Here is an 11,430-nt window from a genome sequence, read left to right on the forward strand (position 1 = left end):
CACTAGATTAATAGTTTCCACTCGCCAAATGGCAGAACTTCCATCCTTTCTGGTGTCCTTGGATATTCCAAAGTGAATGGGGAATATTTCACATAGAATTTACACAGCCTCCTATCTCTGCTGCCCTTATGCTCTGGCTCTTAACGTTCCTCTTAGCTAATTCTACTTGGCAAGGAACACACAGGTGGTAATGACCTTTGACATCCTTTGAGGTGTCTATTTTCTCAACATCTGGTGCCTGGGACACAATCCTGCCTCCAAGTTCCTGGGATAAACCCAACCTTGACCTCCAGTCCTCACCTGGAGAGAAATGACTTCCACTTTTTCATCTCTTCGCATATGAAGGCAGAAGAAATCCCACAGCAGAAAAGCTTGGGCTCATGGTGATAAAGTGCTTTCACCTTTACCATCTCTTTTTCAGGATCATAAGCAGCCACAAGAATCTGAGCAGGAATAAATTTTATTCTCGTATCTGTATCCTACAGTAATTCTCCCTTCCCATTGTGACAGACACCTTCATTTGCTGTGATGATTCTTTTCTCTCAGGAGCCCTTTATCTCTTTATCTCACTTTGGTTTCCTTTAAGGACTCCTATGGAGCCACTTTCCATCCTTCATAAGTGTCACAGATGTCAATAAGATTCTGACCATGGATCTCAGGAAAATCAGGGGATGGATTTAGAAATAAGGAGAGGACTGAGAGGAAAGCATTTTATACCTCCACATACTCAGCTCTGATCTTGCCAGGCCCACATTTTAAAACTAATTAGTAGCACGTTTTTGAAATATTAGAACTATAACTTTACATTAAAATGGTACTGGTCACATATTATATACAAATATTTCTTCAAATATTGCGAGTGCTTTTCTCAAAGTCTGAGGCAAATCTCAATGTTTCTGGCAAAAATATGAAGATTGATGAGCCCAATAAACGCAGATTTCAAAGTTTAAACAGACCATTAAAACTACTTGCAATTAACACACTAAGTAAAAATGCAATCATTAATCTTTAAGTTTCAATAGTATACATTTTGAAAATGAAATAATCTTGGATTATACAGGTGAACTACTTCATTTTAGAAGCAGGAACTTAGAGAGGTAAAATGACATCAGAAGTCACCAGGCTTGCTCAAACTGAAACCTCCTGATTCTTAGTTTGGTTCTCTTTCCCTTACATCCATTATCTTAAAAGAACAGCCTGTGGAGTTAAAGTATTTTGTCACAATGATCCATTCATTCAGTCAGCAGATATTTATTGAGCATCTACTGTGTTCCAGGTGATGTACAGAAAGGGTGATCTACCAGGAGTGGAAATCTTAGTCCAAATCTCAGGTCTTCCAAAGCTGATGTGTGTTCTTATGCAAGTGGTATATATACCTAAATCTCAGCATCCTCATCCTAAAATGAAGGTTATAGTTAAATCATCTGTAAGGTTTCTTTCAGTTCTCAGTTTCTGTAATTCAATTAAACAGCTATACATGTTAAACAACAACAAAAAAAAACCCCTCATGAATGAAGATTTAAAACTTCATAGATAGATACTTCACCCAAAACCAAATGTAAGATGTTCACTTGGCAGATTTAGGTCACTGGACAACATCTGATGCTTTTGTTATCAAAGGAGAAAAGAAGAGACTGTGATAAGTTACCACCTGTCACTATGCCAAAACAAATCAAACTACTAGTAACTTAAAAAAAAAAAAAACAGGTTTAGTGCATCTCTTATGTCCTTGATAGTCTATCTTTTAGAATCTGAGAAAATAAAATGATTTTAGCCATGCCTCCCTAAAAAAGCTGTTTGATAGCTCTAAACATTCAGAATTAAGTCCTCAAATGCATTTTATATAGAATTTCTAATGGACATCATAAATGAAATTTGGCACCCATTTGAATTAAATTGATCTAATAGATAATCTCAAAGGCCAACCTAGATATTAGATCTCATACAAGTGAGGGTTGGGGAGGGAGATATATTTTGATGAATTCTTTAATATTTCAAGCAATGGCAGAGGTTTAGGTTTTTAAAATAATCCTAAATATGCTTAAAATAAATTCTTATATATAAACAGAATGACTGGTCATTTTACTATCATAAAACAAGAGACTATGTTTAATTCTGGTTTTCTCTTATAAAGCTACAGTTGTAGATCACTGTTAACAACCCCCTTTCTCGTTACAAATGAAAAAAGCATGTCCTAAGGAGGTAAATATTTTTCAGAAGTTAACCAGTAGAGCCAGAGCTAAGACTGTAGTATTGAATTCTATTATACCATACTGCCAACTCCTAATTATTTTTTTCTTTTTAACTTAATTGAAGTATAGTTGAAGTACAATAAACCACTTATACAATGTGATCAGTTTTGACATATGTATACACCCATAAAACCATCATCACAGTCAAAATTATATTGTCCAACATTCCAAGAAGTTTCCTCAAGCCCCTCTATATTCCATTCCTTCCTCTACCTCCATCCCCATGTGACCACTGATTTGTTTTCAGTCACTATTGATTAATTTACATCTTCTAGAATTCTGCATAAATTATATCACACAGTATATGGTACTTTTTTTGCCTGGATTCTCTCACTCTGCATAATTTTGAGCTTAATCCATATTATTGCACATATCAAAGTTCATTCCCTTCTCATTGCTGAGTATATTGCATTGAATGGATATACCACATATTTATTCATTTACTCATTGATGAACGTTTAGGTTATTCCTAGATTGGGGCTATTACAAATAAAGCTGCTATAAGTATTCATATACAAGTTTTTGTGTGAGCATATGTTCTCATTTCTTGTAGGTAAATATCTAGGAACGGAATGGATGGGTCATATGGTAGGTATATGTTTAACTTGAAAAATATCTGTCAGTTTTCCAAAGAAAGTTTCTTTGCTCCATAAACTTGACAACATCTGGTATGGTCAGTTTATTTGTATTTTTGTTATTGTTTTTGTTTAATTTTAACCATTCTAAGGGTATGCCATCCCAGTTGTTATCACATTATTTTAATTCCTTGGACTTCCTTGACACAACTTGTGCTATTCTGCAAATCTGGGGGAAAGAATGACACATATAATAATGTGATATATGACTGAAGGACAAGGATAAGAGTATATTTTTCATAAGTTATTTTTATCACAATGGCAATTACCTTAATATCTATACTGATCAACAATTAAAAATTGACTTGATGTATACTACTTAAACATTTTAGCCTCTTTTGAAAGGGCATTTTTAAGTTTATTTTTCTTTAACCTTATTAACATCTTTTTTCTAAAAGGAGTACAGAAAATAATCAAGGGGTTGAAAACACAACTGCCCAAAGGACAAGGGTGGGTAATATAAAGACATAAAGTCATTCAAGAAATAAAATAAGGAGCTGTTTATTGCATACCAAATTGGCAAAGGTTTTTAGAAATGATAATGTCTAGGGTTGGCAAGGACAGTGTAGTAAAATAGACATTCTCATTTATTACTCACAGAACAGACTACTTAGAAATCAATTTGCCCTTTTATAGGGAGAGCCCTAATAGTGCTCCTATCATTTGACACAGTAATATCACTTCTAGAAATTTTAAAACTCTAAACAATCAGATATGGATAAGTATTTATCTTCAAGGATTTCAGTATTATTTATCATGCTTATAAACTGGAAATAACCTAACTGTCCAAAAATAGAGGAATGAAGGAGTTCCTTGGTAGCCTAGTGGTTAGGATTCTGGGCTTTCACTGCTGTGGCCCACATTCAATTACTGATGGAGGAACTGAGAACCCACAAACCGTGAGAAACAGCCAAAAACAAACCAAAAAAAAATAGAGGAGTGATTAAATCATTATGGTTCATACATGTGATATTATGCTGCCAATAAAAATCACAGATTTAAAGAATATTTAACCACATGAATAAGTGCTACTCATAAAATGTTTACAGAATTAAACAAAAAGATTATCACAATTTTATAAAGGAAAAAAATACATTAAAATGTAAGAAGGCACATACAACTCCACAACAAAAAAACAGACAACTCAAACAAAAAATGGGCAGACTTAAATACACATTTCTCCAAAGAAGACATATAGATGGCCAATAGGCACATGAAAAGATGCTCAACATCACAAATTATTAGAGAAAGGCAAATAGAAACTACAAGGAGGAGGGAGACCTTCAAGATGGCAGAGGAGTAAGAAGTGATCACCTTCCTCCCCACAAATACATCAAAAATACATCTACACGTGGAACAATTCCTACAGAACACCTACTAAATGCTGGCAGAAGACCTCAGACTTCGCAAAAGGCAAGAAACTCCGTATGTACCTGGGTGTGGCAAAAGAAAAAAGATTAAAAAAAGACAAAAGAATAGGGATGGGACCTGCACCTCTGGAAGGGAGCTGTGAAGGAGGAAAAGATTCCACACACTAGGAAGCCCGTTCACTGGTGGAGACAGGGGGATGGGCGGGGGGGAAGCTTCGGCGCTATGGAGGAGAGCGCAGCAACCGGGGTGCAGAGGGCAAAGCAGAGAGATTCCCGCACAGAGGATCAGTGCCGACCAGCACTCACCAGCCCGAGAGGCTTGTCTGCTCACCTGCCGGGGCGGGCGGGGGCTGGGAGCTGAGGCTCGGGCTTCGGTTGGATCCCAGGGAGAGGACTGGGGTTGGCTGCGTGAACACAGCCTGAAGGGGACTAGTGCACCACAGCTAGATGGGAGGGAGTCCGGGAAAAACCCTACACCTGCCTAACAGGTAAGAGACCATTGTTTCGGAGTGCACGAGGAGAGGGGATTCAGAGCACCACCTAAACAAGCTCCAGAGATGGGCACAAGCCATGGCTATCAGCGGCGACACCAGAGACAGGCATGAAACGCTAAGGCTACTGCTACAGCCACCAAGAAGCCTGTGTGCAAGTACAGCTCAATATCCACACCTCCCCTCCCTGGAGCCTGTGAAGCCCGCCACTGCCAGGGTCCAGTGATGCAGGGACAACTTCCCCGGGAGAACACACAGCATGCCTCAGGCTATTGCAACATCACGCCAGACGCAGGCTTGCCCTGCATTCCATACCCCTCCCCCCCCCAGCCTGAGTGAGCCAGAGCCCCCTAATCAGTTGCTACTTTAACCCCATCCTCTCCGGTGGGGAACAGATGCCCTCAGGCGACCTACACGCAGAGGCAGGGCCATATCCAAAGCTGAACTCCAGGAGCTGTGCGAACAAAGAAGAGAAAGGGAAATTTCTCTGTGCAGCCTCAGGAGCAGTGGATTAAATCTCCACAATCAACTTGATGTACCCTGCATCTGTGGAATACCTGAACAGACAACAAATCATCCCAAAATTGAGGCGGTGGACTTTGGGAGAAACTGTAGACTTGGGGTTTACTTTCTGCATCTAATTTGTTTCTGGTTTTATGTTTATCTTAGTTTAGTATTTAGAGCTTATTATCATTGGTAGATTTGTTTATTGATTTGGTTGCTCTCTTCCTTTTTATATATATATATATTTTTTCCTTTGTCTCTTTTTGTGAGTGTGTATGTATATGCTTCTTTGTGTTATTTTCTCAGTACAGCTTTGTTTTTACCATTTGTCCTACAGCTCTGTCTGTCCATTTTTCTTTTTTTTTTTTAGTTTAGTTTTTAAAGCTTGTTATCATTGGTGGATTTGTTTATTGGTTTGGTTTCACTCTTCTTTCTTTCTTTATTACTTTTTTATTTTTAATAATATTTATATTTTTTTATTTTAATAACTTTATTTTATTTTTAATTTCTTTCTTTTCTCTTCTCCCATTTCTTCTGAGCCGTGTGGCTGACAGGGTGTTGGTGCTCCAGGCGGGTGTCAGGCCTGTGCCTCTTAGGTGGGAGAGCCGACTTGAGGACACTGAACCATCAGAGATCCCCTGGCCCTATGTAGTATAAAATGGTGAAAGCTCTCCCAGAGATCTCCATCTAAACGCTAAGACCCAGCCCCACTCAACGACCAACAAGATACACTGCTGGACACCCCATGCCAAACAATTAGGAAGACAGGAACACAACCCCACCCATTGGCAGAGAGGCTACCTAAAATCATAATAAGTTCACAGACACCACAAAACAAACAAGTGGACGTGGTCCTGCCCACCAGAAAGACAATATCTAACTCATCCACCAGAATACAGGCACAGTCACCACCACCAGGAAGCGTACACAAACCACTGAAACAAACTTACCAACTGGGGGCAGACACCAAAAGCAACGGGAACTATGAACCTGCAGCCTGCGAAAAGGAGACCACAAACACACTAAGTTAAGCAAAATGAGAAGACAGAGAAATATACAGCAGTTGAAGGAGCAAGGTAAAAACCCACCTGACTAAAGAAATGAAGAAGAAATAGGCAGTCTACCTGAAAAAGAATTCAGAGTAATGATAGTAAAGATGATCCAAAATCTTGGAAATAGAATGGAGAAAATAAAAGAAACGTTTAACAAGGACCTAGAAAAACTAAAGAGCAAATAAACAATGATGAACAACACAATAAATGAAATTAAAAATTCTCTAGAAGGAATCAACAGCAGGGTAACTGAGGCAGAAAGACAGATGAGGGACCTGGAAGATAAAATGGTGGAAATAACTACTGCAGAGCAGAATAAAGAAAAAAAAACATGAAAAGAATTGAGGACAGTCTCAGAGACTTCTGGAACAATATTAAACACACAAAAAAAGAAAGGGACTGAGAAAATATTTGAAGAGATTATAGTTGAAAACTTCCATAATATGGCAAAGGAAATAGTCAATCAAATCCAGGAAGCACAGAGAGTCCCATACAGGATAAATCCAAGGAGAAATACGCCAAGACACATATTCATCAAACTATCAAATATTAAATACAAAGAAAAAATATTAAAAGCAGCACAGGAAAAGAAACAAATAACACACAAGGGAATCCCCATAAGGTTAACAGCTGATCTTTCAGCAGAAACTCTGAAAGCCAGAAGGGACTGGCAGGACATATTTAAAGTGATGAAAGGGAAAAAGCAACAACCAAGATTACTCCACCCAGCAAGGATCTCATTCAGATTGGACAGAGAAATTAAAACCTTTAGAGACAAGCAAAAGCTAACAGAATTCAGCACCACCAAGCCAGCTTTACAACAAATGCTAAAGGAACTTCTCTAGGCAGCAAACATAAGGAAAGGAAAATACCTACAATAACAAACACAAAACAATTTAGAAAATGTTAAAAGGAACATACATATCAATAACTACCTTAAATTTAAATGTATTAAACGCTCCAACCAAAAGACACAGACTGGCTGAATGGATACAAAATTAAGACCCATATATATGCTGGCTACAGGAGATCCACTTCAGACCTAGGGACACATACAGACTGAAAGTGAGGGGATGGAAAAAGATATTCCAAGCAAATGGAAATCAAAAGAAACCTGGAGTAGCAATTCTCATATCAGACAAAATAGACTTTAAAATAAAGACTATTACAAGAGAAAAACAAGGACACTACATAATGATCAAGGGATCAATCCAAGAAGAAGATATAATAATTGTAAATATTTATGCACCCAACATAGGAACACCTCAATACATAAGGCAAATGCTTACAGCCATAAAAGGGGAAATCGGCAGTAACATAATAACACTAGGGAAATTTAACACCTCACTTTCACCAATGGACACATCGTACCAAAGAAAATAAATAAGGAAACACAAGCTTTAAATGATACATTAAACAAGATAGACTTAATTGATATTTATCAGACATTCCATCCAAAAACAACAGAATACACTTTCTCCTCACATGCTAATGGAACATTCCCCAGGAGAGACCATATCATGGGTCACATATCAAGCCTTGGTAAATTTAAGAAAATTGAAATCGTATCAAGTATCTTTTCCCATGGCAACACTATGAGACTAGATATCAATTACAGGAAAAAATCTGTAAATAATACAAACACATGGAGACTAAACAATACACTACTAAATAACCAAGAAATCACTGAAGAAATAAAAAAATACCTGGAAACAAATGACAATGAAAACACAATGACCCAAAATCTATGGAATGCAGCAAAAGCAGTTCTAAGAGGGAAATTTACAGCAATACAACCCTACCTCAAGAAACATCTCAAAGAAACAACCTAACCTTACACCTAAAGCAAGTAGAGAAAGAAGAACAAAAAACCCCAAAGTTAGCAGAAGGCAAGAAATCAAAAAGATCAGATCAGAAATAAATGAAAAATAAATGAAGGAAATGATAGCAAAGATGAATAAAACAAAAAGATGGTTCTCTGAGATGATAAACAAAATTGATAAACCATTAGCCAGACTCATAATGAAAAAAAAGGGGGAAGGCTCAAGTCAATAGAATTAGAACTGAAGAAGGAGCAGTAACAACTGACACTACAGAAATACAAAGAATCATGAGGGATTACTACAAGCAACTATATGCCAATAAAATGGACACCCTGGCAGAAATGGACAAATTCTTAGAAATGCACAACCTGCCAAGACTGAATCAGGAAGAAACAGAAAATATGAACAGACCAATCACCAGCACTGAAATTGAAACTGTGACGAAAACTCCTCCAACAAACAAAAGCCCAGGACCATATGGCTTCACAGGCGAATTCTATCAAACGTTTAGAGAAGAGCTAACACCTATCCTTCTCAAACTCTCCCAAAATATAGCAGAGGGAGGAACACTCCCAAACTCACTCTACGAGGCCACCATCACCCTGATACCAAAAGCAGACAAAGATGTCACAAAGAAAGAAAACTACAGGCCAATATCACTGATGAACATAGATGCAAAAATCCTCAACAAAATACTAGCAAACAGAATCCAACAGCACATTAAAGGATCATACACCATGATCAAGTGGGGTTTATTCCAGGAATGCAAGGATTCTTCAGTACATGCAAATCAATCAATGTGATAAACCGTATTAAAAAATTAAAGGAGAAAAACCATATGATTATCTTAATCGATGCAGAAAAAGCTTTCGACAAAACTCAACACCCATTTATGATAAAAACCCTGCAGAGAGTAGGCATAGAGGGAACTTATCTCAACATAATAAAGGCCATATATGACAAACCCAAAGCCAACATCATTCTCAATGGTGAAAAACTGAAACCATTTCCTCTAAGATCAGGAACAAGTCAAGGTTGTCCACTCTCACCACTACTATTCAAAATAGTTTTGGAAGTTTTAGCCATAGGAATCAGAGAAGAAAAAGAAATAAAAGGAATCCAAATCAGAAAAGAAGTAAAGCAGTCACTATTTGCAGATGACATCATACTATACATAGAGAATCCTAAAGATGTTACTAGAAAACTACTAGAGGTAATCAACAAATTTGGTAAAGTAGCAGGATACAAAATTAATGCACAGAAATCTCTTGCATTCCTATATACTAATGATGAAAATCTGAAAGAGAAATTAAGGAAACGCTCCCATTTACTACTGCAACAAAAACAATAAAATAAAGCTACTAAGGAAAGAAAAGACCTGTATGCAGAAAACTATAAGGCACTGATTCAAGAAATTAAAGATGATACAAACAGATGGAGAGATATACCATGTTCTCGGATTGGAAGAATCAACAATGTGAAAATACCTATACTACCCAAAGCAATCTACAGATTCAGTGCAAACCCTATCAAACCACCAATGGCATTTTTCACAGAACTAGAACAAAAAATTGCAAAATTTGTATGAAAACACCCTGAATAGCCAAAGCCATCTTGAGAAAGAAAAATGGAGCTGGAAGAATCAGGCCCCCTGAATTCAGACTATATTACAAAAGACCCTGAATAGCCAAAACAATCTTGAGAAAGAAAAATGGAGCTGGAAGAATCAGGCTCCCTGAATACGGACTATATTACAAAGCTACAGTAATCAAGACAGTATGGTACTGGCACAAAAACAGAAATATAGATCAATGGAAGAGGATAGAAAGCCCAGAGATAAACCCACACATATATGGTCACCTTATCTTTGATAAAGGAGGCAAGAATATACAATGGAGAAAAGACAGTCTCTTCAATAAGTGATGCTGGGAAAATTGGACAGCTACACATAAAAGAATGAAATTAGAACACTCCCTAACACAATACACAAAAATAAACTCAAAATGGATTAAAGAACTAAATGTAAGGCCAGACAATATAAAACTCTTAGAGGAAAACATAGGCAGATACTCTAGGCCATAATTCACAGCAAGATACTTTTTGACCCACCTCCTAGAGAAATGGAAATAAAAACAAAAATAAACAAATGGGACCTAATGAAACTTAAAAGCTTTTGCACAGCAAAGGAAAATATAAACAGGATGATAAGACAACCCTCAGAATGGGAGAAAATATTTGCCAACGAAGCAACTGACAAAGGATTAATCTCCAAAATATCCAAGCAGCTCATGCAGTTCAATATCAAACAAACAAAACAACCCAATCCAAAAATGGGCAGAAGACCTAAATAGACATTTCTCCAAAGAAGATATACAGATTGCCAAGAAACACATGAAAGGATGCTCAACAACACTAATCATTAGAGAAACATGCAAATCAAAACTACAATGAGGTTATCACTTCACAACTGTCAGAATGGCCATCATCAAAAAATCTACAAAGGGGCTTCCCTGGTGGTGCAGTGGTTGGGAGTCTGCCTGCCGATGCAGGGGACGCGGGTCCATGCCCTGGTCCGGGAGGATCCTGCATGCCGCGGAGCAGCTGGGCCCGTGGGCCATGGCCGCTGAGCCTGCACGTCCAGAGCCTGTGCTCCACAATGGGAGAGGCCGCAGCAGTGAGAGGCCCATGTACCACACAAAAAAAATATTTATATATCTACAGAGAATAAATGCTGGAGAGGGTGTGGAGAAAAGGGAACCCTCTTGCACTGTCGGTGGGAATGTAAATTGATACAGCCACTATGGAGAACAGTATGAAGGTTCCTTAAAAAACTAAAAATAAAATTACCATATGACCCAGCAATCCCACTAATGGGCATATACCCTGAGAAAACCATAGTCAAAAACAGTCATGTACCATAATGTTCATTGCAGCTTTATTTACAATAGCCAGGACATGGAAGCAACCTAAGTGTCCATCGACAGATGAATGGATAAAGAAGATGTGGCACATATATACAATGGAATATTAGTCAACCATAAAAAGAAACGAAATTGTGTTATTTGTAGTGAGGTGGATGGACCTAGAGACTGTCATACAGAGAGAAGTAAGTCAGAGAGAGATAAACAAATATCATATGCTAACACATATATATGGATTCTAAATATAATTTTTTTAAATGGTTCTGATGAACCTAGGGACAGGACAGGAATAAAGATGCAAACGTCGAGAATGGACTGAGGACACGGGGAGGGGGAAGGGTAAGCTGGGACGAAGTGAGAAAGTGACATGGACATATATACA

This window comes from Mesoplodon bidens (assembly GCF_964165515.1).
Source record: "Mesoplodon bidens genome assembly, chromosome: 5".
NCBI classification, from domain to species: domain Eukaryota; kingdom Metazoa; phylum Chordata; class Mammalia; order Artiodactyla; family Ziphiidae; genus Mesoplodon; species Mesoplodon bidens.